The sequence below is a fragment of the Helianthus annuus genome, chromosome 14 (genome assembly GCF_002127325.2).
Source record: "Helianthus annuus cultivar XRQ/B chromosome 14, HanXRQr2.0-SUNRISE, whole genome shotgun sequence".
Lineage (NCBI taxonomy): Eukaryota > Viridiplantae > Streptophyta > Magnoliopsida > Asterales > Asteraceae > Helianthus > Helianthus annuus.
This window is the reverse complement of record NC_035446.2, coordinates 102,270,964-102,278,824: the sequence shown is the minus strand read 5'-3', so window position 1 is coordinate 102,278,824 and position 7,861 is coordinate 102,270,964.

The following is a 7,861-nucleotide window of genomic DNA, read 5'->3' as shown; positions in this document are numbered from 1 at the left end:
GTATCTCTACATGGCATGCCTGTGTCTATTATCTCTGACAGAGATACCAGATACACGTCACATTTTTGGAAAAGTTTCCAACAATCTTTGGGCACGCGCTTAAACTTCAGTACGGCTTACCATCCTCAGATGGACGGACAGAGTGAGCGTACTATCCAAACCTTGGAAGATATGCTTCGAGCATGTGTGATCGACTTAGGTGGTAGTTGGGATAACCACGTACCACTAATCGAGTTCTCGTATAACAGTAGCTACCATACGAGCATTAAGGTTGCGCCTTTCGAAGCCTTGTATGGTAGGAAGTGCAGAACGCCCGTTTGTTGGGCGGAAGTGGGAGATGTCCAGTTAATAGGACCTGAAATAATCTTTGAAACGATGGACAAGATTGTCCAGATTCGTGACCGTCTGAAAGCTGCCCGTGATCGGCAGAAAAGCTACGCAGATTTGAAGCGTAAACCTTTTAACTTCGAGGTAGGTGACAAGGTATTGCTTAAAGTATCACCCTGGAAGGGAGTGATGCGATTCGGTAAGAAAGGCAAGTTAAGCCCGAGATACATTGGACCCTTCGAGATCATCGAATGTGTCGGATTGGTTGCCTATAAGTTAAACTTACCGGAAGAGCTCAGTGGTATTCATAATATTTTCCACATCTGCAATCTGTAGAAGTGTTTCGCTGATGAATCACTAGTTATACCGCATACAGATGTACACATAGATGAGAGCTTGAAGTTTGTTGAAAAACCTATGTCGATCGAGGATCGACAGGTTAAGAAGCTTCGAAGGAAGTATATACCGATTGTAAAGGTTAAATGGGATGCCCGTAGAGGTCCCGAGTACACGTGGGAGGTAGAATCCACGATGCAAGAAAAGTACCCTCATTTGTTCCAGTAAATCTCGAGGTCGAGATTTCTTTTAAGGGGGTGAGGATGTAACACCTCGAAAATTTACGTCCTATAATGTATTGACACGTGTCATAAGCTTGAACATGCGAAAGAATACCCTAGAGGGACTAAAGTTGACAAACATAGAAAGTATGGGAATTCAAGGGTTCAAAATTTCAACAAGGGATAAATATACTTTACAGTAACCCTACATGATGTTCGTACCTTCAAACGAATGAATCATGGATCATACGGAACTAAAAGTGGAAGAAAGTGAGAGATTACAAACTACAGGGGTTAAATGTGTCAACATGTTTAAGTTATACCTCTGAGTGACCCTTTAGCAAACCCGAGGCTTTGTAACGGTAAATTACGCTCACTAGAATGCACGATATAAATTTCATAAAGTTTCGTTATCATATGAGAAAGTTATGATCAAATTCATATATAAAGGGTTAAAAGCGTCAACGATGAAGTTATGACTTTTCGGGTAAACGCAAAGCAAACCAAGGACTTAACAAAGTGGGTATATATCTTGAAGCCCTTATAAATCAAATTGGAGGGTTCAAAATGCAAGAAATAATGTTAAAACAATGTTATGAAGAGCCAAGGACCAAAGCCTAGAAATCAAAATTTTGGATTTGATCAGAAGGGGCATCGCGCGACGCGAGGGTTCCTGGGGGGGGGCTACGCGTGGCGCGAGGGGCCATCTGATCCGCAAACTTCGGCTAATGTCTACTAGGTGCATTGTAACCGACTTAGAAAGATATTTTCCTCAGCATGGGCGACCCCTAATCATTCCTAGGCACTTAGGGACACTTGTTGATGATCAATGATCAGTTGTAGCCTTGGTTGTCAACAATCTAGTAAGTTTTAAGCACTATAAAAGGCCCTCATGTGCAACATTTTGTTCACACCACACTTCTGCATTTGTGAAGACTTCTGGAGCTCCAAAGCAGACCCAAGTCATCCCTAGTCGTGCATAGGACTTTGGTAAGCACCCTTGACCTTCCTTAATTGAGTTTTTCATAGTTTATAGCTTAGAAGTCAAACCGTCGTAATTAACGGTTGACTTAACGATTAATCACTAATGGTCTAGTGATTAGTCAAATCAAAGGTAGTTATATGTTGGTAATTATGTGGGCATTAAACCCTTAAAAGGGCACCCTCTGATTCCCACTCTAACTAGTTCAAATGTCGGGTCAAAGTTGATTAGAAAAAGTCAACAGAACCTTAATTTTCGGATTAACACATAATTAACAATGTAGAAGGCTTGTAACCTATTTTACCACTCATATAACTTGATAATAAGTATTATAACTGGTCTAAACTTGTTTGATCCGACAATTTACTGTTTTGACCCGGTTCGGAACCGAAAGACGCAAAACTTTGACTTTTGCTTTGACTTCAGTTCTGACCCGATTTGGTATGACTTAGATATGCCTTAGGACTCCTTAAAGACCAGGTTACATGATGGTATGACCCTCTGTGACTGGTTCGTTGTTTGTCCGAGTCGTTTGCACATTTCCGTTATATGCTTAAAAGTTGACCATAATGCCCTTTTGACCTTAAAACGAGAATTTTGGATATGTGAAAGGACAATAACTTTAGTTACTTATTTCTAAACATGTCCCTTCATGTCAATACGAGGTCCAGAATAGAAGTTATGCTAATTAGCGCAATTAAGAAAACTTTTGTAATTAAACGGCGCAATTAGCATAAAGCCTATCTAGACCCAAATTTCAACACCAAACCTTTTACACACTGATGTAATATAATATTTTGGGTTTTTTAAAGATTTTTAATTATTTTTAAGCTGCTCATAACCTAAGGTTATGGCATTGATTCGGTAAATACCGATTATACCCTTTTCGGACATAAAATGAGTTCTACATAGTATTTTGACGCCAATCCAATTGCTACTGATTTTAAATAATAAATAGAGTATTTTGAACTATATAACCTGATCAGAAGACTCAGATTTCCTGTATAACCCGGAAAACGCTTAAAACGACTTTATACGCGTATTAAACGCATAGTTTGGATTTAAATCCATTTTTGTCATAAAGACTTATTACCTACTAATGTGACTAGTTAAAATAAGTGGTTTTACTGATTTATTCAGACCCGAACATCAGGAGTATAAATAATCTCTTTATAATCTTTAAAATGACCAAAATACCCCTACGGGGCGTATATTAGGATTAAACTCGTTTTGGGCATAATGGAAGGTATCCTACTAATATCACAACCTCTTTAAAGCATATTGACTTAGGAAACCTGTATAAGACTCTTACGGTTACCCGTTACGCCTTTTACGCGTTCGGTTCGGTTTATGTAACTAGTTTACATAAAATAGCCGAAGCGGGTCAAACCTTGTCGTTGTTATCTCAAAATCCAGAATGTGGTTGGATTACCCATATTATACAAGTCTTCAAACTTGTTGGGTCTAAATCACATTCCATTTCGGTCTTCGCTTAATCTCACGTTCGAACCGTATCTTTTTTTTAAAACTAACCGGTCTAAGTTTAGGCTTAATTAAAGACCCGTTAGGATTCTAATAGGTTGTTATAAACCTTCATTCCAGAATAGGAGACCCGGTAAAAGCTACTTGAAATTTCTGATTGTGAAATATACTTTGCGAAGGTAAATACTTTTAACTTATTTTCCCTTATACGGGCTTGGTGTACAGTATATAGAATACCGCTTGGTCCGACACTGAATCTTTAATCGAATAGAGGTTAAATTATTGATATGCCTTGTTTTAAAATGTTTTGTTTGCTTAAAGCCTTTGGGGGGTTAATGACCATGTCCCAGATATCCTTGGCATCATCTTACGAGATGGCCACGCCCTGAGCACGGGGTGTAGGCGTACACCCGTCGGTGCATAAATGATTAAATAATGTGGTGTGTCTATTGATCTTTAACCCGACTACGGATCGGGCTACTGAACGCATAAGAAACATGTAATTCGTTTACAAGTATTATATTAAAATAATGATCCCAAGTTATAAAAGTTTGTGCCACGTGCATTCAAATCAATTTTATTAAACCTTTTGAAAAGTGTCGGTTGAATGTATTTACTAGTGTAAACTGACGTATTTTCCTAAAAAGGTTCAGTGCAGGTACTAAGCGAACTAGGTTGGCTTTCTCCTAGCATCCTCTATAAGTCCCGCAAGCTTGGATGTCAAACTGTTGAACATGTTTCCTATTTATTTTGGATCCCATGTGGATTAATTTCGACTGTTGTGATACTTGATATTACAATTTATTAAAGTTGAAATATATCTATCTTTTGCTTCCACTGTGCATTTAAATGTTGTGTTGCTTGACTGTAATGTTACCAACTACGTCACGATAGTCCCCCACCGGGCCCACCGGTGAAACGTGTGGAAATCGGGGTGTGACTTGATTTAAGCATCAACAGTTGTTAGTGTTGATATCTGCTATTGCAAATGTTGAGTTGCTATTGTTGCCAGCATCTGTTTAGCAAAAGATTTATCCACTGTTTAAAGGTATTGTCTGTTCTCATAATTCCTGTTTTTTGTAACGACTGTTGAGTTGCTACTGTTGGCGACATCTGTTATTCTCATTAGCGGTTTCTAAAGGATTGTCAACCATCAATCCAATAGAAGTTCTGAACATTCTTAAAAAATAGGTATTTTGAAAAAATTTAACAAAAAATCTTTAAAAGTCTGTTGAAAACAGCTGTTTTTAAAACAGCTATTTGGCAAAAGATTCGTCCACTGTTTAAAGGTATTGTCTCATCTCATAAAATGCTGTTTTATGTAACGACTGTTTTGTTGCTACTGGTGCGAACATCTGTTATTCACAACAGCAGTTTCCAAAGAATTGTCAATGATTAACTTTATTGAAGTTCTGAACATCTGTTGTTGCTCAACGTCTTTAAATGAAGACGTTTTTACCGCTGTTGATTTACCACTGCTCAACAGTGCTGAACAGCTGTTATTGGTCAACTGTTATTGCTCAAGTTGCTACTGGTGCGAACATCTGTTATTCCCAACTGCAGTTTCCAAAGAATTGTCAATGATTAACACAATAGAATTCTAAACATCTGTTATTGCTCAACGTCTTTAAATGACGAGGGTTTTTACTTCTGTTGATTTACCACTGCTCAATAGTTCTGAACATCTGTTATTGCTCAACTGTTGATTTACCAATGTTTGCCATGTAGATTATTGTTGGTCTTTAAATGAAGAGATTTTTTTTATATTTCTTTATGGCAGAGGTTTAAAATTTGTCATTTCAGTTTCTTGATATTTAATTTTATAGTTTTCACATGAAAATTTATTTTTTAAATGTTTTGCATTAAATGGCTGCTGATATTTAATATCAATTTATTCGTTTATATTAAAAGTCTGTTGAAAGGACTGCTAAGTTACTATTGTTGTATAAGATCTGTTGTTCCCCAACAATGGTTTCCAAATATTGCTGAAGGGTATTGTCTGTTCTCTTAACATCTGTTGTTGGCCAACAGTGGTTTTCACAACAACTGTCAACCATTATCCGAGCAGAGGTTGTGACGTGGACAGATGTTAGCCATCAGATCTTTCTAACTTCTGACACGTCAGCATTCACCTTTTCACTGTATAAACCGTTGTTTCATCCCCAAACAGAGGTTTTACTTTCGTCTGGAGTTTAAAATTCAGCAGTAAAGTTTCCACCTTCTGCTTCAACACTTCTTCGTCAACCTCTCGCAACTTTCAATTCCGATCATGACTTTGGTGATGAAAAAATCGCATAACTACGTTGCTATTTTTTAGAAAACCGAGAACAACACTCTATATCATTCGATGATTGATATTCTTACATCATCAAAATATAAGGTCATTCTTACCGCCGACGCACCCATTTTCCAAGAGACGCTTCACTATTTTTGGGCTAATGCGAATATTGAAGAACAAAATAATGTGGTTGTAAGTATAACTTCAAAAGTCGGAGGTGAATTGGTTGCTATTACCCCCAGTACCATATCAACAACATCTAAGGTATACGACTTGGCAGGTAAGACCTCTTTGCCAAAAAATGAGATTCAAACATACTTGAAGGGGAGGGGATATGATGGAGAGTTGAATAAGGCAACTATGTTTAAAGGTAATTTTCCACCGCCGATGAAATTCCTATTCCATACTCTCTTAATCTGTCTCTCAAATAAAACTACTTCTTTTAACGAAATACCTTTGAAAATTCAGTCATTGGGGTATGCAATTTTGACAAATACTGATTTTAACTACTCCCAAGCACTGTTTGCTGAATTGGTTGCAAATTTAAATAACATTAAAAAGGGCAAAATTGTTGCTATTAAAAAGGGCAAAACTGTTGTTATTAAAAAGGGGAAAGCTGCTGCTATTGCAAAGGCGAAAACTGCTGGTTTTCTTATGTTTCCTAGACTATTAAGCTACTACCTGTAAAAACATGTTTCTCAAAAAGATTTTGAAAAAGGTGAAGCTATTAAAATGAATAGTCTAACTTTTACTCGCCTTATGGCTAAAGAGTCAGATGTTTTCAAAACTGAAGCAAAGGGGAATGAGGAAATTTTAGATGAGTCTACAACTGCTCCTCAAACGTCTGTTGTTGAGCCCACTGCTCTTGGTGATCACAGCACTACAACCACTGCTGTGAAACCCCCACCAACAAAACTTAGAAAGACCAAAACAAAATCCAAAAAGCCCACCGAAACCAGCAAAACGGGTCTTCTGGAAGATGAGATCCCAGAGGTTAACCCCGTGACAACACAAATGTCACTACAAACCACTGTTGCTACTTCCTCACAACATGTGGAAAGATCTCAACCCATAAACCAAACTCCTCATGATTCCTCACAAAAGGAACATGTTGTATTCACAGGGACACCACAATATGATGTCATACCCTCATATGAGAGTATACTTAAAAGCCCTTCTCCCGCGGCAATATCTCTTTCGACAGCAATCCCTTCATCTTCCATTTCACCAAAGTTTGTAACACTGCTTCAAGCTATTGACATTCAGAGTGATAGCAATCCCTCTCACGAACACTTTACTGAGAGTTTAACTTCAACAATAGCTATGTCTGAACCTTTTCAATTACCTAACCCAGAAATAGTTGAGGAGGCTACACCTCTTGAATTTCAGCAAATTCTTGATGGTATTTCAAGTGGAGCAGCTACTATAAATGTCAAATCCACTGATTTACATTTGGACAATAGTTTCATCAGTCAGACTCCCTGGAAGGCAACCACTGCTGTGTCTATCAAGGTATCCACTGGTGAGTTCAAGTTAACCACGGGTGAGATCACTAAGGTAACTACTGATGCAGAGGGAAGTCCCCAGAACCAAGAACAAGGGGCATCTGCTAATGAAAATTTGGAGATACCTCCTCTTTCAAAAGTAGATACAACCACTTCTGGTGGGAATTCAGATGATCCTATTAAGTTAGGTGATGGATTAAAATACCAGGATTTGACGGACAGGATATCTAACTTGGAAACAACTGTTGCTGATATGAAAGATCAATTGAAGCAGTTGGTGGATGCTTTCAAAAGTCGACCTTCTCATCAGCAGTTATGCCAAGAGCTTTGGAATTCAATACAACCCATTCTTGCAGCTCAAAGGGAACTGGCTGAGATTCAACATCAGCCAAAACAAAATCCAAAGGCTGCCAAGCAAACTTCTGCAAAATCTCCTGGAAAATATGATACTGGTAAGAAAAAGGGAATTGATGATTCCGTTAACAAACAGACAGATAAGGAGATTGAACGAAAACAGAAGAGGAAGCATACAAAAGAGGAAGATGAAGTGCTCAACATTGGAACTTCAAATAGTAGAAAATCACAGAAAGATAACGAATCACCACCAGAAAAACCAACCACTGCTGCGAAACTCAAAACCACTGCTGAACCTAAGAAGTCAGATTCTGATACACCTAAAACAAAACTCTCACCACAAAAACCACCTGTCAAAAAGCAGAATACAAAATCC